The sequence below is a fragment of the Globicephala melas genome, chromosome 12 (assembly GCF_963455315.2).
Source record: "Globicephala melas chromosome 12, mGloMel1.2, whole genome shotgun sequence".
Taxonomy (NCBI): domain Eukaryota; kingdom Metazoa; phylum Chordata; class Mammalia; order Artiodactyla; family Delphinidae; genus Globicephala; species Globicephala melas.
The window spans coordinates 57,835,218-57,862,748 of record NC_083325.1 but is presented as its reverse complement, the minus strand read 5'-3'; the positions used below and the strand labels follow the sequence as shown (position 1 = coordinate 57,862,748).

The 27,531-nt window shown below is 40.4% G+C and overlaps 1 protein-coding gene across 2 annotated transcripts in view; it reads right to left on the bottom strand.

Annotated features, from left to right (window-relative positions):
• Positions 1 to 27,531, bottom strand: part of SLC8A1 (solute carrier family 8 member A1) — a 443,214-nt gene that overhangs the window by 376,096 nt on the left and 39,587 nt on the right. The gene's annotated exons all lie outside the window — the stretch shown is intronic.

The following is a 27,531-nucleotide window of genomic DNA, read 5'->3' as shown; positions in this document are numbered from 1 at the left end:
ACACCTGGGAAGCTAGTTAAAAATGCGGATTGTAGCGTCCTATCTTGAGACTCTGATGCAGCTCTCAAGGTGGACTCCAAGTTTGTATTTTTAAAGCACGAGTTGATGTTCGCCCCTGGTGTGGTTTGCTAAAGTGTGGGGCATCAGGGGCAGCTATGTGGAGGGTGAGAGTGGGAGGGAGACCAAAGTACTAGACAGAAAGTTAAGTTTCTTAATAGAGTTTTCCCCCGTACTTACAGCACAGCTCTGGGCAGCCAGGCCACAGGAAAAGAGCGATTCGGACTCCAGGAATCCCACTGTTTGACTATGAGGCAAAGAGCAGGGGGATGGGAAAAGTAGCCCTCCTCTGCCTCTTTGCCAGTGGCTCTCAACCTCTGACTGCACCTCAGAATCTCCTGGGGAGCTTTTAAAAATCCCAGCGCTTAGGCCACACCCCAGACAGAGTAGCTTGGAATCTCTGGGGGTGGGACCTGGGCATCAGTAATTATTTTTAAGTTTCCCTGGTTGGTGCCTATGTGTAACCAAAGCTGAGAACCATGTTCTTGGCCAATGCTCCTCAAACATGAATGCATATGTGAATCACCTGGAGATTGCAGTTTCTGAAACAGGCCTGTTATCTGCATTTCTAGCAAACTCACAGGTGATGGTGATGCTTTCTGAGTGAGAACTGCTCTTTAATGAGCAGGGGCTTGGTACATCATCCTAGTGGTTGTGGACACAGCTTGACGGAGGAAACTCTGAGCTTCTTCTTGTCTTGTATATTCCCAGGACTCATTCTTCCCTAAGAATATTTTCCTTTCCTCTGCGATGAATTAAACTTTCTTGGAAGCCACTCTCCATGCAAACTTTTTGTTAGACTGCACTGACTAATGGGTGTGAACAGAATGACATGAGGGGAGACGCAGGTCACCACCTCTCTGTTAGCGTATGGCCTCAGCCAAAAATGACATAGGGTCCTGACTTCAAGAGAGTGTGAGAGGCAGACATTTGGCCTACACGCAAGGAAAGGGGCTTGGAGAGAGAAGTGGCTGCTTTGTCAATGACATTGAGAAAAGCATATAACTAAAGACTCCACCCATAGGAAATAGGACAAAGCTAACTGAAGGGATTGACTGGAAGAGCTAAATGAAAATGTGAGTGGACTACATCTCATTGGAACGGATTTTGTAGAAAGGGTGAGGCCTGTTATTGCTATTATGGACCACTTAGTGAAAGCACAGATTTTTCTTGAAAGTGTAAGCATGCTTGTGACATGGAGTGATAAAAGCCCTGTTCTTAAATGTCTATATTCCAGTGGTGCCCCAAATCCATCTTGTCGGCAGCAGAGAAGGCATTAAGATGACATCTTGGTTTTCTTTATTCCTCTTTCTTTCCAATTTAGACTGATATTTAGGTTAATTTGGATATTTGAGTAAAACAAACTACATGAAGTAGTTTTCTCTATTACCTAAAACCATTAAAAGGTAGCCTAGTACCTAGTGATTTGACACCATTTTTTATTTGGCTCAATTTCTGACCCCCTAATTTTCTTTTCCTTTCATTTCTCATTAAAGGCATTTTTATAAGGGTTCCAGGGCCCCGAGGGAAATCAAACCCTTTGCTCCCTCCTAAATGTCATACATGACTGGCTTCTTATTACAAGAATTATCAAAGGCTACATCACTGGCACAAAGCTCTAGGTAAGGAAACAGGCTGCTACAGGCTCTGACTCTGGAAAGAAAAAATATTGTATGTAGGAAGGTGGTGATTTACATTCCAATGGCAACACTATTTCCTAATTCATTCTTGCATATTGATTGCCATTCTTTCCTTTGGACTTAAGAGTCAGTTATGGGCCTCCACTGTTATCTAGCCAAAGCAGTTGGCATGACCATTTTGCAGACGCCACAGGGAAATCACTAAGCGTTGATATATTCTAAAGGTGCTTCAGATTTTCATGAACTATTTCCCTGGAAACCTTCAGGGGATCTTTTATCAAACTCATTTTCAAACCATGAAAATATTGTGAATTAGGCCAGTCTACAGAAAAATTAGACATGTGATCGGGGGTACCCCAAATTTTACTTTTAATATGGTATTAAAACAGTCAACACTTTTCATCATGGGGAAAACAAGTACTTCGTTGTAATTCCTTTCACTTTTACAGTACTTTGAATTACTTAGGTCAGAGGTACCATCGTTGTTTTGTTTTGTTTCTTCACTTCTTGGAGCTCCTTCAGTGTGTTAATATAGCTCTAGTTTATTCCCACCTCATTTCCTACTCTGTCCGTCTTCACCACTCACCTATCTGCTCCTTCATGGGTTCAGTCTGATACTGATTTCTACATAAGAAAAAAGCATTATAGCATCTGCAGCCTGGCCAGCAAGAGAGTGGAGCTTAGCATTAGCTATTTTCCCATACCCAGGAACCTCAGGGGAACCACTGGGCCAGGTTTTGTTTGCTGCTGATTGGATCCTGGGTTTGCTTCAAGCGTGACTGTGGGGATTCTTGGTGACTTCTAAGTGCTACCGTTCCTCCTCCCTGCTGTCTTGTTCCTGAGATTAAATTTTTGCTTCTCTGTTTTGTTTTGACCAGTTGAACCCCACATAGTCAGTGGCCCTGCTGGTGGGTGGAATCAGCCTTCCCCGTAGACTCAAAGTTATAACCCACCCTTCCTCAGTGCTCCATCACTGTAAAGTCACCCACTTCCTCTGAATTTGTCACAGTCTTTGGACACCAGAGGTCTTCACTTCTGCATTTGAGGAACTTATAGTCAACAGTTGGGCTTGTGCAAAATCCTGACACTTTCATTTTCCATTTCTTCCCCTTAGAACATTGAGGACATTCGTTTGTACCCCAAAACCTTATCAATGGTGAGGTTACCAGTCAGTAACTCAATGGCAGAATCATTATCTAGATCAACTGGTGGGTCAGAAAAGAACAGAGACTGGCTAAGAATTAAGGCTTTGGAGTCATACTACCTGGGTTTGAATCTCACCTCTGGCTGTATGACCTTGGGAAGTTTTTTTAACCTTTGTGTGTCACAATACCTTTGTCTGGAAAACCTAGATCACAAATCGCCTTCAAGAATTTATGAAAAGTATAAAATGTATATAATGTGCTTGACATAGTTCCTGATCATAGTAATTACTCAATGTTGTTGTTATTATTGGTAAATTTCCATAAAAATGATACCCATAAAGTAAAAAATATTCTATGTAATTGGGTTCAACATAATCAGGCCATGTCATTACTAATAATGATTATGCTGAGGTTTTTGTTATGCAGAATTCTATACAATGAGTAATCCAGGAAAGTGGATGCCCCTACAGTACGAGAGTACTTTCCCTCTCTGTAATGAAAGAAGTTGCTTGTGCACTTTCTGATTTTGTAAGTACAGAGTGCGGTTACGTGATCAATAAAGGGGGTACCACATTCTTGCTGGATCACAGCATTTCTTTTCCTATATGTTCCTCTTTTCCTATGATCTCCTCTCTATTATAATCTAAGGGTTTAATTTCCAATAGAGCCATTTTAAACAAATTCCACTCCGAGGAAGATCTTGTTTGTCACATTAGTTTTCTTAACAGGGGGCCTTATCTAGAGGACAGAAACTTTTTTACTAAGTTTGCACAAACTCAACATTGATTCAAGGACTCCATCAACAGGGATTCAAGACGAAGTCCCTGGGGTCCTCTGTACCAGGAAGTTGTTCCCTACAATCCAGTTCTGAAGCAACATCCCTGAGAGATTGTACTTTAGGTTTTCAGTAAATCTCTTTTCTTTGGCATTGTCTATGATATTTAGCTCTCTCACTGCATCTTCAGTTGCTGGTCACTGATTAGAATCTCTGAGAACTGCCAGTGTTTTAGTGGTGACCACAGTGCCCGGACAGTCGCCCTTGAAAATGGTCATAACCAAGATACCTAAGGGGAAAATGGACTGAATTTATGGATGTCTTAATCCATGGTTTTAATGCTGCTGATTCTGCTACCACTGGAAGTGTCTGGAAGTAATGAAACTATATGCTCTTGTTTCTTTAAAAATTCAGAATCTTACATAGCGTGACCTAAAGAGTCCGTAGCAATTACGAGTCAGAAAAGTTCAGAAACTACATACTATTTTCCCTTTCTTTTAAAATGTTATCCTGTCACACAAAAGTCTTAGCCATCTTTGGATTTGTTTAAGAATTTCTGAGTGTAGACCCCAAAAAATGTTAGTTGTGTAGATATTAAAATTATTTATTAAAATTGTTTGACATCTACAACCTAAATTTTAGATAAGCAATCCTTATGAGCTAAGGAGGGAATTATGATTACCCTCATTTTACAAGTTGAGAAAGTACAGAGAGATTTGCCCCATACTAGCTGCACATAACTATCAGTTGTGTCGTTTCAAAATAATACTGAAGCCCAGGTCCGCTCTTGGAGATTTTGTTCCCACTGGTCTGAAGTGGAATATGGGTACCGGCATTTTTTTTAGTTCCCTGGTTGGTTCTAGGTTCAGCCAGAGCTGAGAACCATGGGCCTAGGATCCAATAGCAAATTAGTGGTAAAGACAAGTGAAAAAAGTCCCCTTACATCTGCCATAATGCCGTTTCTATTCTGCTGCTGCATCGAACATTGGTATTTAACAGCATATAAAAATGGGGATGCCTCTTGGAAATGTAAGGTAACTTAGAAATGTTTAAGGACCTTTTCTGAGTCTCTAAGAGACACAGGTGGGTATTGTAATTGACCTGACAAAGATAGATGAGCAGATTGGAACAGATGATCAAGAAAGGCAAATCCAAGACTGCAGGGCCTCTGTCTCTCTTTTTGAACTGTCAGACCCCAGCATCTAGAGCAGTTTTGGGTTCATAGTAGATGAATTAATAAAACACATACTGTCCCCTATAGGGGGACTGGCCTATGTAGACAATAGATGGATTTGGGTTATAGGGTAAACACTTTGGCCCCTGTCCAGTGCAAATTGCAACTTAATAGCTATCATCTCCTCCTAGCTGCAGTGCAGGCTGTAGTTAGCAACTGACATGGTCACCATATCCACACCCACAGTCCTGCCTGGCCACCTGCTCTGTGATGACAGATTGTCTGTGACATTGCAGGAGACCGGACTACAAGAGATGGCAATCTGACCGAGCCTCAGGCTTGCGCCTGTAAGCTGACCCCTTGTCAGTTATCTCAGCAATTAATTACTTATAAGCCCTTGTTTGATCCAGTTTGTAAGCATGTCAGAGAATCTCATATTTCCTGTTATCTTTAGGCATGTATTGTGTAGATATTGACTTATATTTTCTTTTTGTCTTTTTCAAAAATCAAGGAATCAGTGAAGTTGCTGAGAGGTTCAAAATCAGTCATTAGGCAACTCTAATTAAAAGCAAGAAGATTATGACCCATGCATTGCTCTCTTTTGAGATGAACAATGATAGATGTGAAGCCTAAAAATGATACTTGAAATAAGCATTTTTTGTCTTCCTGTTTCTTTTGTCAAAAAAAAATTTCTAAATGTACATATTGCTCAAGGAAAGGCAGATTTTAGACAAAATTATTCAACACAGCAAATGCCTACCTAACTCATACTAAATGATCAATAAGTATGTGTTGCTCTTCCCTGGTGGCGCAGTGGTTGAGAGTCTGCCTGCCGATGCAGGGGGCATGGGTTCGTGCCCCGGTCCGGGAAGATCCCACGTGCCGCGGAGCGGCTGGGCCCGTGAGCCATGGCTGCTGAGCCTGCGCGTCCGGAGCCTGTGCTCCGCAATGGGAGAGGCCACAGCCGTGAGAGGCCCGCGTACCGAAAAAACAAAAAAGGTATGTGTTGAATAAATGATGCAAATTCGTGGAACATGCCTAATTATAGGGCAGTCATTTAAAGAAAATTTCATAGCAGATTTACTAGCTGAATTTTTAAATAATTCAGGCAAAATTTAGCAAGTGACTACTCCATTGACCGCCATGAACCAAGTCCTGTGGTGACCAAAAATGGCTTAGACACCACCCATGACCTCTAGGAATTTAGTAGCTAGAACTCGACTCTGGGGATTTTTGAGCACGCAAGCCCTATAGCCAGACACACACTTTATGAAGAGGCATCTTGAGTGTATGACATGTAAGAGTGGGCGTGGTCAGGAATAAAGAGACCAGCAAGGAGTTGGTCACAGTCACCCCACAGAAGGCCAGGTGAGAGGACTCTAAACAACGACTGGAGAAGAAAGGGAAGAAAATAGTAATTTTTGCTTTGGCTCAATTCTTGGCAGAGTCTTTTTTTTTTCATGGATGATCTCAATTTTGTTTCACTGATGTCTTAAATATTAATACACTGAGCACAGGAAAAAAAAGCTCAGAAAGGCATATATCAAAATGTTAACAATAATTATCACTAGGTACTGTGCTTCCAGGAGAATTTTATTTTCTTTGTGTGTCTGTGTGTTTTTGTGTCCTTCCCAATTTTTCAACAATTACTTTTGTAATTGAAAGCAAAAGTATGCCAACTGGACAAAGGAAAAAGGAGAGAAAAGGACACTCATGTCAGTTGCTGATCCTAACATGAGAATGCCCACAAGTCTATTTCCAAATGACATAGTAAATATCATCCTCCTTGAAAATCAAATTATAAAAGGCAGGCTAGCATTTGGGAAAATAAAGACCAATTCAGAAGACAGAGCAGTGGCGTGTTCCCTGCAGAATTAGAATAGAGGCAGATCCTCATTTCAGATGATTCCCAAGTCCAGAGTGGGTTCACCACATCAGTGTGTGCCCAGCAGAAAGGAAAAGACCGGAGGAGCCTCACACACCACTCAAGAAGCCCATCAGAAAGGAGAGGCTCAGAAAGGAAAGACTCTTGGATCAAGCAGCACTCTCCCTGGCACTGAGGGCTCCCCACCCCCATATCTCTCTTAAGCTAAATTCGCACCCACCCAGCCCAGTATTTAAAAAAAAAACAAAAAACAACACACTGGGGTTTCATTTTCAGAGGACTCATCATGGATGGTTTCCATTGGAACCCATCTGACTTCTATAAGGCTGTGAGTCTTCTGGGAAGAAACACTCCTTAAACAGTAGCCTGCTCAAGTGGGTAGGGGGCAGGGTAGCCTTCTCCAGCAGGCAGGGGGAACACTTCATCACTGAGAAGCTGCACAGGGATGAGAAGGAGCAGAGGACCCTTAGTTGGTTTTAGTATTGTGTTTAAGTTCTCTAGAGACTATGCACCCCCTTATTCTTTGCAACTTAAATTGACTCTTCCCACTGCCTAGTCCCCTGGATGTGTGGCTGCCTTTTAAAATAGGTTGTAGAAAGCTGAGAATATCTGGTAGTCTTTCTAAGACACATAGAGCTGAACTGTAACCAGGGAGCAGGTGAAAAGATTCTCTCTCCTACATGTACCCCATCCTCTCTACAAGAAAAGCTCCAGACATTTAAATCCATGGTGTGGGAAAGCCAAAGGGAGCCAATTTTGATGAAGTAGGGACTTCATAAAGAGCCTCTTGCTTTCCCTAACTACAGCTGCTTTTAATATTATTTTAGAAATATACAGAATCAGTGAAGGGAGTCGGAATGGAATCGTTACATTTAATCAATTTTTTGTCTTTTGATTTTATATATATATTCTAACGAACATTGTTTTGCTCAAAACAGTCTTATGTGTTGGCTAACAAATATCAATAGAAAGATAAAATCATTGGTTTGATTTTTCGTATGTATTTCTGATATCCCTTGTGACACACCCTTGATCTGACACAAACTAGAAAATTGTATCTATGTCATTATGAGAAATCTAGTGTTAATTTAACACTAAAACACTACTTATCGTAAGATTTATTTTTGAAATGGAAAGCATACGCTAGGCTTTTTGATCTTTATCTCCTTGTTTTAAGGTGAAATGTTTTTATTGTGTTTAAAAAATTTTAAAATATTTAATTATTAATTAAAATTAAATAATTTAAAATAAATTTATTTAAATAAATCAAATACAATGCTATTTATATGTAAATGGTAATGTTAGAAAAATGCCTAATGAATTTCCTGACAAGTTTGGAACCTTCTTTCCTTCTTCTGTGAGAGACAGTGTCTTATGATCAGAGCAGATATGAACTTGAATTTTATGGAAGTGGGCTTGAGTTTTCGTACTTACCTGCTAGCTATACAATCATAGATAAAAGTTCTTTATTCATTCACTCACTTATTTGAGTATTTTAAAGTTCCTATTAAGCGGGGTACTGAATTAGACAGAAAGGGGTCATCAGTGCACACATGAACAAATGGGGCTTTCATCTTGGGGGGAAAAAGAGATATTTACAAAATTACACAATTTTCTAACAGAGGGAGCTGACCTTTTTGTTTTTAGGAGAGTCTGTTCAGCTCTAAAATATGGCTAGGAGCTGGCTAGGAGCAGAGGAGGGTAAATTCAGTTTAGTCCTGGACAGAAGAAGCTTCAGGTGCAAAGGCCCTGTGGTGAGAAGGCGCAGTCTAGGTACTCTAAGTAGGTCAGAGGGTGTAAAGCCCAGAAAGTGAGGAAGAGAGGGGTGTTAGCAGGGGCTAGAGGGTAGGCAGGGCCATGCAGTGCTGTAGGGTTTGGTATTTGGTCTCACTCTTAAGATCAAGATAACTCATCTGTGCATTCTGAGGACTTGCCTTAGTTTCTTCCGGAACAATTAGCCTTGCAATTACTAACCTCTCCTCACTTTCCGACTCTCCTTGCTCACACATGGTTTACCAGAATTCCTTCCACGTTTGGTATTAAGGGAGAGACTTAATTTGTTAAGTCATGTATTCCTGAGATGATTTTATTTAACGCCATTGGGCCTTATCAGGGCTCTCCTACATGATTATCAATAATCACTACAATGTCCAAAATTCCCTACCAGTTGGCTGTTCAGCTTATTCAGTGGAATCCTGATCTTTCTATGCCCACATATCTTCCAGATATGTTCTTCTAAATTACTCTCATGTAGTAATAGATAAGAAGAAATATCGATAGCCAAAGGGAATAAAAATGCACTGGCTCAATTCTGGAAGGAGACAATGCATTTCATGACTTTGAAACACTCCTACATCTTCACCTGTTTATTTGCAGTGAACATTTCTGCATGGTGGTGTACAGACAAATTGGTGATTATGCCCAGTAAGCTACCCATTCTATAATGAGCTGTAAGACAGTATTCAGCTAGTTCCTCCTTTTTGAGGTCAAGAGAGGAGGCTCCCAAAAGAATTGCTTTAAAAATTGTAAAAAAGCAAGACCGGCATCTGATTTCCCAGTCTTAGCCTTCAGTTTACTTCTGAAGCATGTACTCCTTGAGTGGGGGAAAGAGCACGGGGAGAAATGGGATGGAGTGGTCTCAGAAGTGGGACTTTAGTGGGGAAAGGAGATAGGGACAGCAGACCTCCCAAGGACTCAGAACAGGAGACGGATTTTGTGTGAAGCCGTCATTGTGGGGGTAGGGGGAGGAATCAACCTAAAATAATAGTCCTCCAGTCACACAGAAGTTCCTCAAAGCTTGGAGTAAAGGGTTCTACCCCAGGAGGACAGTGGCAGACTCTACCTAAAGATTCTGAGCATGTAACCAACAAGATGGGTCAGCAGTATGAAGGAGCTGCAACCCTGCCACAAGAGGGGTTACCGCCACTCCTGCCTGCCAGATCACAACAAGAGTATAAAGGAAGGAGGGCGAGGAGAAGGTAGACCGTATCCCCTTCCTCTTCAAGTCTCTCAAACAGTGGTTCTCAACTAAGGTGTTACTGCTACTTGGGGGAAGCCTGGAAAGTCACTGGGTGCCTTGTCACAATAATATGGACATTGCAGTGGACATTTATGGGGCTGGACCAAGGATGCAACATTATCTTGCAATGTGTGAGATGGCCCCATACGATGAATATTTGTCCTTCATTCCACATACTTTTCAAATGTTCTACAGGATACTATTATCCAAGCCTAGCGCCTTACTCAGTTTTTACATACGAACCAAGTACTTTTTGCATGTTTTAACATGTGTTGATTGTTCCAGGAATGTAACTACTGTGTATATTGAGAAAAGATTATACTTTGTTTCATTTGGAATTTAACAAGAGCTAGTCACCATTTTGGAAAATCACTGATGCCAGTTACTTGATAATCACCCTTTGCAGCTGTTGCCCTTAGGAGAGGGGGTGCTGCTTAATGGGACAGGCATCTGCTGTTCCATTGTATCTTCTAGGGTGAAAATTGAGTTCATAAATTGAACAACTTATTGATTTATTAGAAAATATTGGCAGATATTAGAGTTATAGTATGCAGAACTTGAAAAAAAATTATTCAGGAAATAGGTTATATTATCAATTTTATTTCAGTATGTTGGAAAAATTGCTACAATGTATTTTTATAAAAGGGGAAAGATGGGTCTGAAGGAATTGATAACCTCTCCAAGTTTGTTACTCTCTAAGACTTAACAAATGCAGCCTGCTGTGTCAAGGGCAAGAGTTGGGAGAGAAATTTAAATCGATTATGATTATCAGATTGAAATTTAAAAATGAAAGGGAATGAGTCAATTACAAGAGGCTCTTTCAATAACTAAAACTGAAAATTTGCTGGACTGATATGCCCTTCAGGAAGCCACTGTAGGGAAGAGCTTCCCCAGAGCCCAACTGGAGGCTCTCCTTGGAAAATGACTCAAGGGTCTTTTCTGCAGCTATTATATCCAATTGGATGGTCGTCTACCTGCCACATAATTGAAGAGTGGAAAGAATATCTAGTTCCAGTTCTGCTACTAACTAGTTGCTGGTAAACTCACTACCACTGTAATCGATCAGGACCCTATGAGGCCTTCCCAGAATAGACACCCGCCGCCATGTCCTCCACCTGCCTTTTGTCTGTAAGAAAACCTTAGTCAAAGAATAAGTTTAATCAGAGAAGTGAGAAAATACAGAAAGAAAGGAAAACAGTCAGGTAAGACAAAATAAAAATACTTTAACCATTAAAGTCAAGGACCTCTAGTTCTTCCTCAAGGGCTCTAGATACTACTCTGAGCCACGTCCTTTAAGCTGTTTTGCAGATACTGAAACCCTCACCAGGTGGAAGACGTTAACTGGATGCTGCCCACGAGCATGGACACCCCGGACCGGTTGGAACCAGAAGGTTGATGATGCTGACTCCCACTGACCTCACCACCAGCCAATCAGAAGAATGTCCACGAGCTGATCACGCTCTGCTCATTGAACACTATAAGGCTCCTCACGTGGGAGACACAGTTTTGAGGGCACTTGCCTGCTGCAGCCCCCTTTGCCTGGCAATGCAATACAGTATTCTTTCCTATTTCACCCAAAACTCTGTCTCTGAGCTTCTATTTGGCACCAATGAACAGAGGCCGAGTTTCGTCAATACCACTCTGAGCCTTCCTTCCCTTGCAAATGGAGGGTGAGAAGAACTTGTCCGTTCTTTCAATATTACTGTGAGAACAATTTTGTACAATAAGTATAAAATGTTCTGTAATAAAAAGAAATACGATTCTGTACCTTCTTGCATTCCATGGCACTGAGACCCATGCGGGGCATGTAGGACTATCTAATAGTTCATGCTAGTGGTTGCATGTATCTGCACCCTTCCCGCCCCACCCCAAGGAGCACAGATGCTGAAAGTTTTGACTTGGTCTCCATATCTCCAACGGTTTATGCTTAATTTCTCCATTCACATGTATTATGTACCTGAAAAAAAAAGCTATTTATGATTACTTAACATCATTAACTTATTTCTAAATGGCCCAAGAGAGCATTATATATAATAGTGTCTAGGTATTGAGATTAATGATAGATTTTATAGGAAAACAAAATATGCAGAGAAAGAAAGAAGCAGAATAAGTGTTTTAAAAGGTCAATTAGGGCTTCCCTGGTGGCTCAGTGGTTGAGAGTCCGCCTGCCGATGCAGGGGACACGGGTTCGTGCCCAGGTCCGGGAAGATCCCACATGCCGCGGAGCGGCTGGGCCTGTGAGCCATGGCCACTGAGCCTGCGCGTCCGGAGCCTGTGCTCCTCATCGGGAGAGGCCACAACAGTGAGAGTCCCGCGTACCAAAAAAAAAAAAAAAAAAAAGGTGAATTAATTTGAAAGTGAAATCCCACCTGGTGCACACCAGGAGAGAAGCTAATTAAATCCTCTGAAAGGAGCAGAGTGGATCCCCACGGCTGGCTGGAGGCTGAGCTGATTAGAACACAATGTTTATCCTGTCCCTTAAAGTATCTACCTGACCCTCAGGAGGGTCAATTTCAACTTTTCAGCTTTTTCAGTTGTTCATCTTCAATTTTCACCTGTCCAAAGGCTCCACTGTTAACCCCAAGCTGCCCATCTTGAAAAAGTCTCCTTCTGTATAAGCTGAGATTGTGGTGGGGACTGATGGAAACTCAGTCTCAGTGCTAAAGGAACAACTCCGTATGAAAGGGTTTGCCCTATAGAGCATCGCCCTATAGATCACACGGTAGCACTGCCCTCCTAAACAAGGGGGTGATGGTGCTATTAAGTACTATTACGTATGGCCGGAGGGAGGACAAATGTCTAAATTGTTTCATTCACTTTTCATCTTTCTCCTCTTAATTGAAAACATTGCTGGCTGCTGTCTTTGTCTCTATTTTCTCCTACAGAATGATGATTCGCTACCATTTTGCTCTTTTGAGGCAATTTCTGCCTTAACTAAGAAAAGAGACGTATAATATCTCTTTGCATTTGACATTCACATGAATAACTTCTGTCCTTGTTATTCCCTTCAGAATGCTGTCCACTTTAATTAAATCCTGATTAATTTTCATTTTTTTCTCCAGAGAAAACAACAGTGGTTTTCTGTGGATTCACTAGTATCTATGTTCATTATCTTTATCTGTTACACTAAATGATATTGAATTTTTATGGCTCTTACCTTTGTAATCTTCACAAAGTAATTTTTTTTTTTTGCGGTACACGGGCCTCTCACTGCTGTGGCCTCTCCTGTTACGGAGCACAGGCTCCGGACACACAGGCTCAGCGGTCATGGCTCATGGGCCCAGCCGCTCTGCGGCATGTGGGATCTTCCCGGACCGGGGCACGAACCCATGTCCCCCGCATTGGCAGGCGGACCCTCAACCACTGCGCCACCAGGGAAGCCCCACAAAGTAATTTTTGATAACAAAATTTGAACTTTTTCATATGTGACTTATGATTGTGCAAAAATTAATTACTCTTAAATATGGGTATAACTATAAGCAAATTGCTTCAGCTTCCTCGAACTCAGGGTGATTATCTGTAAAATGGGGATGTGGAACAGGTTTCTGTCTCTTCCCCCAATTAAAACATTGAGATTCCATGATATAAAGTCTCAGTACTTACTCATGGTTTCAAAGTTCACTTCCCATTATTTGATCTACATTGTATCTAAGAGAGGTGATATGTAATTATTAACTTTCCCTTCCATGATTGGGAATTCTCTTGTGTTCAAAACATAGTCATTCATTTTCCTTGGAAAGATAACTTTGAGATAACACGAACTTTAGTGGCACTTACGTTTTAAAAAGTAAGTGGTATTTATGTATTTTTTTTTACTATTTACTATTATTGCTTTTTATAGAAATAGGCTCTTTCCTATTCATCTAAACAGTTATTTTTAAAATCAACAAGCACCCAATTATTTTGATTATGAAGACTTTTCATGTCTTTCCACATGCTTCTTAGCCCCTTCTGAAACAGAAAGGGCTTGTAGGTAATCATAATTTTCTATTTTTAATTTCTTCTTAATTAAAAGTAGCTCTACTGTATTTTGTGTATTCCCAGTGTGCATAAATCTTTTGTATGCAATAATCTATGTTTAAATACTTTCTTCACTTTTTATTGTAGTAAGTCTCTAATATACATAAAAGTACACGGAGAAATAGAACCAGTTCCCATGTATCCATCTTTAGCTTCACTGGTTAATGACAAATAGTCAATTTTGTGGTACACAGATCTCTCCTTCACCTTACAGGTTTGATCATTTTAAAGCCACTCCTGGATATCACAACATTTTTCTTTTGTCTTCAGCTGGAGATGGTATTTAAGGTGGTGGCTTGGGCCATTTCAGGGGGTTGCTTCCTTTTCCTAGGACTCTCCCATGTACACAGATGGTATACATGTTATTAAACTTCTGTTTGTTTTTCACCTTTTAATCTATCTTTTATCACAGGCATCTCAGCCAAGAGCCTAGAAGGGTGGAGGAAAGTTTATTTTTCCTCCCCTACACTCTCATCAATTCTTTGGTTACCCTGAATTTCGATTTGAACAGTGTTTTAATACTTTCATGAAATTCTCTCTGTGTACATTCCCTATTTTCTCTTATGTGAAATAGTCCATAAATCTATATATTTCCTTTGGAAAACAGGATGTAAGTAAAAATTTGAAATTGCATTAATTTAATTAAAGCTCCATACTTTATAGAAACTTAAAAAATTTCCATTTATGTTTAAATCTAAACAGTTTTTCTAGAAGGCGATCTGGCAAAGTTTTTATTTTTATTGTGCATTCCCTTAAATCTGCTTCGAGTAACTTATCCTAAGAAAATAATTGAAAAGTATGTAAAAATATAAATGCCCAGAAATTCAACACAGCATTGTTTATAGTAGGAAAAACTTATTGCAAACAATCTAAATGTCTAACAATAGGCTGTCTAACACATGATGATCACCATGACAGCCATTAAAAATGGAATTACAGCTCTATGTTGACATAAACAGAATGATCTGTATATCAATACAGAATATAGATCTTTATTGACATGAACACATATTGTGTTAAAAGCACGTTACAAACCATTATGTATAGTTGGATGTTTTATTCGTAAAAAGAATAATTTTATATGAATAGATACAGGTATGTTGACATATACATAGAGAAATTCTGAAAGACTATCCTTTCAAATGTTACTTATATTTATTGATTTCTGGTAGCATTTGAGTAGTTGAGCAATTTTCTCTCTCTGCTTTACTTACTTTCATTAATACATGAATTAGTTTCACAATTAACTATGAATAAAAGTATTTATTCATATCAACAATAAATACTTCTTTAATTGAAAAAACCCAATAAATCAATTATCAATTTGTAAATAAAGAAGATTCCTGGTCATTGTCATTTAAGTCTAACAGGTACCACCGTTTCTTCTACACTTAAATCTCATAGTGCAGATTATAAACAGGTAAGTGGTTTTTATGTACTATGATTTCTACTAAGCCAACTGTTGAAATTTTATGTCTAGATTTGATGCTTCTTATTACCTGTGAAATTGCTGATTTTCTACTGAAGCAGGTTGAAGGCAGCTTTACACTGAAGGTTCAGTTGCCCAAACAGAAACCTTTCCACTGCTAATGTTCTGTGGTACATGGAACCTCTATATGTACATGCTATTTCATCTTTAGAACCACTCTCTGGTACAAGTATTGATAACCTTATTTTATAGATGAGAGAGAAAATCCCATTTTCACACAGCTACTAAAATCCTAAACTGGGACTTGGACCCAGGAATTTTTACTCAAGTCCATTTTTTGCCTGCTTGACCACTGCATTCCCATGTCAGTCTCATTCATTTCTTTCCTACCTTGAAGGTCTTATCCAACGTCCTAACCACACAGAGAATATAGTACTTAATTCTCTGCCACCACATTTCTGGAACAGATTACTTTATCCGTCGATGTCTAAACTCTCATAGCACTAGCACAATTTCAGCTCCTGTGAAATAGGGACAGACTACTTCCCCGATCACCCTATGTACTGAGATGGTAATAAATTGTGAGCTAAGCACACTGAATTGCTATTTCTGCCTAAAAATAATGTTTCTCCATCAGTTATATAGAGGAAGCACACCCTTCATTAAAATAAAAAGTTACTGACCTCAGGCATCTCTCTGGAAATACCCTATTCATATACCCCAAGGCAATAAAGTTGACAGGAAATCTGGAATGATTGCAGCAATTGCAATGAGTTAAAACAGGTTTTTTAAAAAAATTATAAATAGAGACAATATCAGATAACTGTGGCAAGATAGGGCAAGATTCGTTTTTAAACGAAACTTAAGACAAAACTTTAATATACACTTTTCTATATCATGCTGGCAAATCTTAAAAAATGAAGAAATTTTAGAAGATGTTTATCCAGCTATGATGCATCATCTAATAGATGAAAAGCGTAGAGCATAAAGTCCATAGGACAGAGCACTCTTCTGTCTTGGGAAAGGAACGGCCTGAGACTGACTGTGAACAAACTTGACTTTATATCTAAACCAGAGGGATTACAAACACAGGCATAAAAGCAAAGGAATCAAGGTGGTATGAAAAGCCAAGTGCTGTCAATGGTAACATTCTGACTCGCATATGTTAAAGACATGCCCATTTCACATGACAACCCTGCACTAAACTTAACTTACATGTTGTGTAATAAAAGACATAGGGCTTCCCTGGTGGCACAGTGGATAAGAATCTGCCTGCCAGTGCAGGGGACACAGGTTCGATCCCTGGTCTGGGAAGATCCCACATGCCGTGGAACATCTAAGCCCGTGCGCCACAACTACTGAGCCCGTGTGCCACAACTACTGAAGCCCACCGCCTAGAGACCGTGCTCCACAGCAAGAGAAGCCACTGCAATGAGAAGACCGCGCACGGCATCAAAGAGTAGCCCTTGCTCGCCGCAGCTAGAGAAAGCCCGCGTGCAGCAACGAAGACCCAACACAGCCAAAAATAAATAAAATAAGAATAAAAATAAATTTAAAAAAACATAAAATATTAAAGTGGAAGATCTGGATTCAAGCCTGACAACGTGCATCACCCCAAATAACCTTTAATCTCTGTGAGCTTCATAAAATCGCTCCTTTTAGAAAATAGAAATGGAGCATTCCATTCCACCTACCCCACGGAGTTGGTGAGATTATATGAAAACACACGTGAGAAAGTATTTGGTGAAACATAAAGCACTATATTAATATAAGGCTGAGTGTTTAGAATTATTTGTCAATTACACCCAACACTTTTCTAGGCTGTTTCAAAGATGTATAGTCCTCCAAAACACATTTTTTTAAGTGCCTACTACGTACCAGTCCTATTCTAAGTGCTGCAGGTATAGCAGTAAACACTATAAAAGTTTCTGCCCTTCTGGAACATAATCAGTGGAGATTACAATCGTAGACTATTAGAATTGTGAGAGATATTGACTCACTCAACTCCACAGATGTTTCTGAGCACCTGCCATTGTGTCACGCATGATGATGGAATAGAAATATACATACCTGTTGTTGTGGAGCTGGTGATTTAGAAGGTAGCCTGGAGCCTGCCAAGTTTAAGGTGAGCTTAACACAGCATAATACAGCTAAGGTAATGCATACAGGAGACCATAGTTGAGATCTGGGAGTCGGGAAGGCATTCTGAAAGAAGTACCACTCACACCAGAAGACAGAACACAGAATGGAGGTAGCGGGTAAATTTCCCATTCTATTCTGCATTTTAGAGTATAGTGGTCTGGGCTGAGTATACCCAAGGGAGAGACACGGACGATCTAGAAATCATAGCACATGGCAAATGATGGAAGAACTGAAGATATTTAGCCTGGAATATTGAAGACTAAAACATAATAAATACCTAAGTGTAAATAAGTTACACTTATTTGGTATCATTCTAGTTAGCAAATTTCAATCAATGGCCAATTATAAACCTTCCCCAAATCCTCACTTCCACCTCTTCTATTTCTTCTGTGAATATCCTTCCCTCACTATTTAACTGACATCCCCTCAGCTCCATTCCAACACCCTTATCCCTCTTCCTTGCTTTATTTTTCTCCACAGCACATAACACCTTCTGACACATATATCTTTTACTTATTATGTATTAGTCTGCCTTGTCTCAAAATAATATGTCATGTGAAGGTAGGGGTTTTATATGTTTTGCTCATTGCTATATTTCAAGTTCATAGAAGAATGTCTGGTCCACCAATACTTGTTGGATAAATAAAGGAGTATTGTTCAGAATATGAAATGGGTTGCCTCACAGAGCAGTTTATTTCCATTATAGACAATCAAAGCATAATGGATGTGTTTACTAGAATATTAATGCAATGGATAAAGAGTTGAATTAGATGGTCCTATGATTTTTTTCTGATAGAAAGATATAGACTTTTCCTTTTGTACATCCATTGGTGGGGAACTTATTACCTCAAACAAGATGGGTGGACATCTTTCATCTTTTCTCTTTTCTTCTTACATTGGACCAAATTCTGCCATTCTGAAAGCTCTATTCAGTGATCCTAATTCTAATTTGAATTGATATGCAGTGTAGATCTACACATAAACTGATTTAGGATTGAAAACATGCCAACATAGAACTTGCACAAATTATAATCCTAGAGCTAATATAAAAATAATTCACATTATCTAGGACTTTCCATTTAAGATTATTTCCACTGCTGTCCTTTCTTCAGTGCAAATGATGAGGCTGGCTCTCTCCGTAGACTGTCTTCCTACAAGGCTGGTTTTCACGGTGTCCCATCATGCTATGTCAGGACAATTGTCCTCTAGCTGTATGATTTTAAATATAGCCTCCTGGCTTGGGAAGCTGAGTTGTCAGGAGATGATATATTAAGACTAACAGTATGTCTTTTCTATAATTACTGATCTTCATAAGGTGCAGTCTCATTTCTCCTGTGGGACATGTATTTAACATGCACAATGCAGCCTTATCACGTGGTTACTAGGTAGAGCACCAGAAGGGGCCATTTATCAATACTTTTAGATGAAAATGTGTATGATTGCTCAGAAAATGATACTATCTCTGATACTATCTCCATGGTAAGAGTAAGTTTATCTTTCAATTTCTAATCACTTTGAAATCCCAATACTTCCTAAGTTTTTAATGTCAGCTTCCTTTTTTCCTCCACAGTTCGTGACGATATTGTTTTATTCTCAGAAATGATTATAATGGTAGCTAACATTTCTATATTAACTATAAGAGTAGCTAACATTTATTAAATGTGCCTAGCCCTGTTCTGGATACTCTACAAATATGAACTTATTTAATCTGCTTACCAGCCCTTTGGTTTAGGAACTAATATTATCCATATTTTGGAGTTAAAGAAACTGAAGCATGGAAGGGTTGAATAAATCTAGGTTGTTTGGTTTGGGAATCTGAGCTCATGGCCACAATGCTAGACCTTAAAACTCTCCATGGGTTACCATTTGGATTCATGTTTGTAAAGCTTTAGTTATCTGTAAGTGCAAATAAGCTGAAACAATTGTCTGAGTATACACTAAATACATTTGTGGAAAGAGAAAGACATAATGGATGCCAAAGTGTGTGTGTGTGTGTGTGTGTGTGTGTGTGTGTGTGTGTATACATATAAATCATGTATATATGATTTCTTGGAGACCTGAGAAATATATTTAACTAAAGTGATCGGGGCTATTTATTTTACTATATACTCATTGTCATAAATTTAATTTATAAAATACTTAGCAACCTATCTGTTGATAGTTTAGTGTCTTAGAGTGGCAGTAACTATGTGCTTCCCCATTATACTCTTAAAAATCAGTGTGGATCCAAAAGAGCTTTTGCTCATGTGGGTTCTACCTAGACATATTTATTGTATTAGAAACGAAAACTAAGACTTTATTAATATTTAGTTATTCATTCAATAAAAATAACATACCCATTACATATGAACATAAATAACATTTATACCAAAATAACTACATTTTCCAAAATAAAAATTTTTAGCAAGAAGAATGATCTTGTTTTCCATATGTGCAAATATTTCTAAAGTTTGGCTTCAGAGAGACAGCTGGGTTTTCATATTTGCTTTTCCATTTAGTCTGTTGCAATATCACATACGCTGTAGCCTCTAGAAAGCTACAGTGTACACTTAGGAGAAAATGAGAATGAAAAGGCAAATACCATCTTCATATTATTATGAAAATAGCATTGACCGAATGGACCCCCTGAAATAGTCTCTGAGATGAGCAGGGGTCCCTAAATCATTCTTTGAGAATTGCTGTCTTAGAATGACTGACTAGGAGAAAACCAAAAGAAAACTTACGGCTTCCTTGAGATGATTCCATAAACCGTAGTTTCTCCTAAAAGTTCTGTTTCCCCCCAGAATGTAATATTCTATGATGCTTCAGAATTTTTAAAGGGTTTTGGGGGAAATTATCTTGTCTAAGTAATTTTCTATTCAAAATATAGTTAACAACTTTAACATATTCCCAGATTTGTCTTATCTCTAAGAGCTCTCGTTTTGTTTCAAAGCATGGAAACAAATAAGTAATGAGAAATTAACAACATTATTTACAAGTCAATTAAAGCATTTTGAGGTTGTGGAAATTTTTGATTTTTTTATGAAAGCGTAAAATTCTCTGTCAGGAATCATGACTTTTTCCTATTCACGTATTCCTCATATCACCCCATTTATAACAATCTATCTTCACTGGTATTCCTCAAAGGGGACCCTATAGAGGCTCTGGACCTGAGGCCTAAAGCTGAATGCTGTCTCAGTGTCCCAGGACTACCTGGCACTTTTGTCCAAACTCCTTTGCCTGACTGCATTTGCCAAGAGGCTGAATTTTTGATAGCTACTGGAGCCAGTTCATTCATTCAGGGACAGAGAAATAAAGTCTTACCCTTATGAAGCTTACCTTCAGCTGGGAAAGACTGAAAATAAACAAAGATGTAATCTAATGTTGGGTAGTAATAAGGCCATTAAACAGTTATGCAAGTTATGGGCTAGAGAATGGCAAAGAAGGGGTTTAGGTAAGGTGGTCAGGAAAGGGCCCCCTCAGCAGGCAATCTGAATAAAGTGACAGAGAAGGCTATTTCTAGGGCAAAAGCAGTCCTGGCAGAGGTCACAGAAAATGTGAATTCCCTGAGGTCAGAAGAAACTTAGCTTATTTGCATTTGAGAAAACAGCAGGAGCCACTGTGGCTGGAACCAGAAGAACAAGCCCTAGAGACAGAAAAAGTGACATGAAGGCCATCAGAAGCTGTTATAATTTATTCGAGCAGTGCCAGAAGTTACAGGAAGGTTTTGGGTAGAAGAGTCCCTCTGAGTACACCAGCGGGAATCAGCCTGGGGGCATGATGGAAGCAGGGAGACAGTGGGGAGAGACTTGCTGGTGGCTTTCACTAGGATGTTAGCAGCGGGAGGGGACTGGTCCAGTTTGGGAAGTATTTGGACGGTAGAGACAAGGCGATTAGCTGATGGATCAAAAGTGGGATGGATATATGAAAAAGAAGGTAGACAAGGGCGAGTGGAGTTTTCTACTGAGCAAGTGGGTGAACGTAGTTGCTGTTTGGGGCTAGAAATAAAAAGTTTTGTTTTGAAAGTATTAAGTTTGAGATGCCTAGTAGACACCCAAGTAGGGATGTTGACTTCTCAGTTGAGTATATGAGTCTAGATCAGTATTGTGGCCTGAGACTGAAAATTTGAGTATTATTGGAATATTGAGTATATATGGTCACTAAATCCATGGGACTAGGTGGAATCAAATGAGTGAGAGCAGAAAGAAGAGGAGAAGGGGGTCTGAGGACTGAGCCCAGAGCACTCCCGCATTAAATGACTGAGAAAAAGAGGAGGACCTAGGAAGGACACTATTGATGGAACAAACGGCCATTGACGTAGGAGGACATCAAGGAGAATGTGATGTCCTGAGGGCCAAGAGATGCACAAGTTTAGGAAAGCGGGCAGCGGCCACACTAGATGGTAGGTCCTCTGCCTGCTCTGGATTCTACTCCTAAGGCTTCACTTTGAGTTATTCTGCCTTTATTTAGGTCTTATCCACTTCCTAGACTGTCCCTACCCTGTGCCACAGCAGGCTTGAGATGTCATAGACCCCATAACTGCTCAAAGCTCATCCCTCTTGACAGTTCACAGAGAAATCTTCTAATGAACAAGCACCGTATGTATCAACTCGAAACAAAGTGGTTTGCTGTATTCAACCCCCAAACCCACAAAAAACAACAGGATAGTTGCCCAGTAGTTGTCTTCTGGGAACATTATATTCACTGAATATTTTTCATATTTATGGGAAAATAATTGGCGTTCATAATGATGTCCCTAAATTAATATGTGGTCCCCCAAACCTTCTGAATCATTAACAAAAAACTAATTACACTGAGCATCTTTTAGGGTTAAGCACAATATCTCATGTTCTAGTTATTCTAGAATTAGGAATTAACGTGTGGTCATATAGCTAAACTCTACTAGCCTTAATAATTGATTGAATAAAAAATGATATTTTCTAAGCGCAGCTAATAAAAGACTTTGCTGGAAATTGAATCAGCAGAAAGGAGAGGCAAGAAATATCGGTGACGAGGGCTGTCTGTTTCTGTGCATGGTCAGTGCCAATAAAAGAACATGGATGGGGAACGAACGCGCAGGGGACGCTGAGGCTGCTGGTCTGGGAAGCGCACTTGGAGAACCACTACCCAGAGGAGACGCGTTAAGACCCAGCATCTCCAGCCTGCCTGCCTTTAAGCCAGGCCCAAGTCTGAGGAGCCCAGGATCAAGCTACTTGCCTGGCCTTCCCAAAGGATAAGAAGACCGAATATCTTCAGAGACATCTATAGTTCCACCAGCTGGAAAGCCCTAATCTATAGAAATGAAGTACCCATAGCACAGACCCTGTACTTCAAGTTCCTGGCTCTGTCCCTTACCCCGCCAAGAAAAACAACACAGAATTCCACCCTCTTGCCTTGGCTTACATTGCTGTCCAGCCTCCAAAGCCACACCAGAAATACATCTACACGCGGAACAACACCTACAGAACACCTACTGAACGCTGGCAGAAGACCTCAGACCTCCCAAAAGGCAAGAACCTCCCCACGTACCTGGGTAGGGCAAAAGAAAAAAGAAAAAACAGAGACAAAAGAATAGGGATGGGACCCGCACCAGTGGGAGGGAGCCGTGAAGGAGGAAAGGTGTCCACACACTAGGAAGCCCGTTCGTGGGCGGAGACTGCGGGGGGCGGAAGGGGGAAGCTGCGGAGCCACGGAGGAAAGCGCAGCCACAGGGGTGCGGAGGGCAAAGCGGAGAGATTCCCCCACAGAGGATTGGTGCCGACCAGCACTCACGAGCCCGAGAGGCTTGTGTGCTCACCTGCCGGGGCGGGCGGGGCTGCGAGCTGAGGCTCGGGCTTCGGTCAGAGAGCAGGGAGAGGACTGGGGTTGGCGGCGTGAACACAGCCTGCAGGGGGTTAGTGCGCCACGGCTAGCCGGGAGGGAGTCCAGGGAAAAGTCTGGAACTGCCGAAGAGGCAAGAGGCTTTTTCTTGCCTCTTTGTTTCCTGGTGCGCGAGGGGAGGGGATTAAGAGCGCTGCTTAAAGGAGCCCCAGAGACGGGCGCGAGTCGCGGCTAAAAGCACGGACCCCAGAGGCGGGCATGAGACGCTAAGGCTGCTGCTGCCGCCACCAAGAAGCCTGTGTGCGAGCACAGGTCACTATCCACACCCCCCTTCCGGGGAGCCTGTGTAGCCCGCCACTGCCAGGGTCCCGGGATCCAGGGACAACTTCCCCGGGAGAACGCACGGCGCGCCTCAGGCCGGTGCAACGTCACGCCGGCCTCTGCCGCCGCAGCCCCGCCCCGCACTCCGTACCCCTCCCTCCCCCCGGCCTGAGTGAGCCGGAGCCACCGAAGCAGCTGCTCCTTTAACCCCGTCCTGTCTGAGCGAAGAACAGACGCCCTAAGGCGACCTACACGCAGAGGCGGGGCCAAATCCAAAGCTGAGCCCTGGGAGCTGTGCGAACAAAGAAGAGAAAGGGAAATCTCTCCCAGCAGCCTCAGAAGCAGCGGATTAAAGCTCCACAATCAACTTGATGTACCCTGCATCTCTGGAATACATGAGTAGACAACGAATCATCCCAAATTGAGGAGGTGGACTTTGAGAGCAAGATTTATGATTTTTTCCCCTTTTCCTTTTTTGTGAGTGTGTATGTGTATGCTTCTCTGTGAGATTCTGTCTGTATAGCTTTGCTTTCACCATTTGTCTTAGGGTTCTATCCATCCATTGTTTCCTTTTTTTTTAAATTTTTTGCTTAATAATTATTTTTTATTTTAATAAGTTTATTTTATTTTATCTTATTTTATTTTATTTTATCTTCTTTCTTTCTTTCTTTCTTTCCTCCCTCCTTCCTTCCTCCCTCCCTCCCTCACAAGCTCTCTCCTTTTTTTCTTTCTTCCTTCCTTCCTTTCTCTCTCTCTTTTTTTCCTTTCTTTCTTCCTTCCTTCCTTCCTTCCTTCCTTCCTTCCTTTCTTTCTTTCTTTCTTTCTTTCTCTCTTTCTCTCTTTCTTTCTTTCTTTCTTTCTAATTTTTCTCCCTTTTATTCTGAGCTGTGTGGACGAAAGGCTCTTGGTGCTGCAGCCAGGAGTCAGTGCTGTGCCTCTGAGGTGGGAGAGCCAACTTCAGGACACCAGTCCACAAGAGACCTCCCAGCCCCACATAATATCAAACGGTGAAAATCTCCCAGAGATCTCCGTCTCAACGCCAGCACCCAGCTTCACTCAACAACCAACAAGCTACAGTGCTGGACACCCTATGCCAAACAACTAGCAAGACAGGAACACAACCCCACCCATTAGCAGAGAGGCTGCCTAAAATCATAATAAGTCCACAGACACCCCAAAACACACCACCAGACGTGGACCTGCCCACCAGAAAGACAAGATCCAGCCTCATCCACCAGAACACAGGCACTAGTCCCCTCCACCAGGAAGCCTACACAACCCACTGAACCAACTGTAGCCACTGGGGATAGACACCAAAAACAACGGGAACTACGAACCTGCAGCCTGCAAAAAGGACACCCCAGACACAGTAAGATAAGCAAAATGAGAAGACAGAAAAACACACAGAAGATGAAAGAGCAAGATAAAAACGCACCAGACCTAACAAATGAAGAGAAAATAGGCAGTCTACCTGAAAAAGAATTCAGAATAATGATAGTAAAGATGATCCAAAATCTTGGAAATAGAATAGACAAAATGCAAGAAACATTTAACAAGGACCTAGAAGAACAAAAGATGAAACAAGCAATGATGAACAACACAATAAATGAAATGAAAAATACTCTAGATGGGATCAATAGCAGAATAAGTGAGGCAGAAGAACGGATAAGTGACCTGGAAGATAAAAAAGTGGACATAACTACTGCAGAGCAGAATAAAGAAAAAAGAACTGAGGACAGTCTCAGAGACCTCTGGGACAACATTAAACGCACCAACATTTGAATTATAGGGGTTCCAGAAGAAGAAGAGAAAAAGAAAGGGACTGAGAAAATATTTGAAGACATCATAGTTGAAAACTTCCCTAATATGGGAAAGGAAATAGTTAATCAAGTCCAGGAAGCACAGAGAGTCCCATACAGGATAAATCCAAGCAGAAATACGCCAAGACACATATTAATCAAACTATCAAAAATTAAATACAAAGAAAACATATTAAAAGCAGCAAGGGAAAAACAACAAATAACACACAAGGGAATCCCCATAAGGTTCACAGCTGATCTTTCAGCAGAAATTCTGCAAGCCAGTAGGGACTGGCAGGACATATTTAAAGTGATGAAGGAGAAAAACTTTCAAGATTACTGTACCCAGCAAGGATCTCATTCATATTTGATGGAGAAATTAAAACCTTTACAGACAAGCAAAGCTGAGAGAGTTCAGCACCACCAAACCATCTTTACAGCAAATGCTAAAGGAACTTCTCTAGGCAAGAAACACAAGAGAAGAAAAAGACCTACAATAACAAACACAAAACAATTAAGAAAATGGGGATAGGAACATACATATCGACAATTACCTTAAATGTAAATGGACTAAATGCTCCCACCAAAAGACACAGATTGGCTGAATGGATACAAAAACAAGACCCATATATATGCTGTCTACAAGAGACCCATTTCAGACCTAGAGACACATACAGACTGAAAGTAAGAGGATGGAAAAAGATATTGCATGCAAATGGAAACCAAAAGAAAGCTGGAATAGCAATTCTCATACCAAACAAAATAGACTTTAAAATAAAGACTACTAGAAGAGACAAAGAAGGACACTACATAATGATCAAGGGATCGATCCAAGATGAAGATATAACAATTGTAAATATTTATGCACCCAACATAGGAGCACCTGAATACATAAGGCAAATACTAACAGCCATAAAAGGGGAAATCAACAGTAACACATTCATAGTAGGGGACTTTAACACCCCACTCTCACCAATGGACAGATCATCCAAAATGAAAATAAATGAGGAAACACAAGCTTTAAATGATACATTAAACAATATGGACTTAATTGATATTTATAGGACACTCCATCCAAAAACAACAGAATACACATTTTTCCCAAGTGCTCATGGAACATTGTCCAGGATAGATCATATCTTGGGTCACAAATCAAGCCTTGGTAAATTTAAGAAAATTGAAATTGTATCAAACATCTTTTCCAACCACAACGCTATGAGGCTAGATATCAATTACAGGAAAAGATCTGTAAAAAATACAAACACATGGAGGCTAAACAATACACTACTTAATAACGAAGTGAGCACTGAAGAAATCAAAGAGAAAATAAAAAAATACCTAGAAACAAATGACAATGGAGACACAACAACCCAAAACCTATGGGATGCAGCAAAAGCAATTCTAAGAGGGAAGTTTGTAGCAATACAATCCTACCTTAAGAAACAGGAAACATCTCAACTAAACAACCTAACCTTGCACCTAAAGAAATGAGAGAAAGAACAGCAAAAAACCCCCAACGTTAGCAGAAGGAAAGAAGTCATAAAAATCAGATCAGAAATAAATGAAAAAGAAATGAAGGAAACGATAGCAAAGATCAATAAAACTAAAAGCTGGTTCTTTGAGAAGATAAACAAAATTGATAAACCATTAGCCAGACTCATCAAGAAAAAAAGGGAGAAGACTCAAATCAATAGAATTAGAAATGTAAAAGGAGAAGTAACAACTGACACTGCAGAAATACAAAAGATCGTGAGAGATTACTACAAGCAACTCTATGCCAGTAAAATGGACAACCTGGAAGAAATGGACAAATTCTTAGAAATGCACAAACTGCCAAGACTGAATCAGAAAGAAACAGAAAATATGAACAGACCAATTACAAGAACTGAAATTGAAACTGTGATTAAAAATCTTCCAACAAACAAAAGCCCAGGATGAGATGGCTTCACAGGCGAATTCTCTCAAACATTTAGAGAAGAGTTAACACCTATACTTCTCAAACTTCCAAAATATAACAGAGGGAGGAACACTCCCAAACTCATTGTACGAGGCCACCATCACCCTGATACCAAAACCAGACAAGGATGTCACAAAGAAAGAAAACTACAGGCCAATATCACTGATGAACATAGTTGCAAAAATCCTCAACAAAATACTAGCGAACAGAATCCAACAGCACATTAAAAGGATCATACACCATGATCAAGTGGGGTTTATTCCAGGAATGCAAGAATTCTTCAATATATACAAATCAATCAATCATTGTGATACAACATATTAACAAATTGAAGGAGAAAAACCATATGATCATCTCAATAGATGCAGA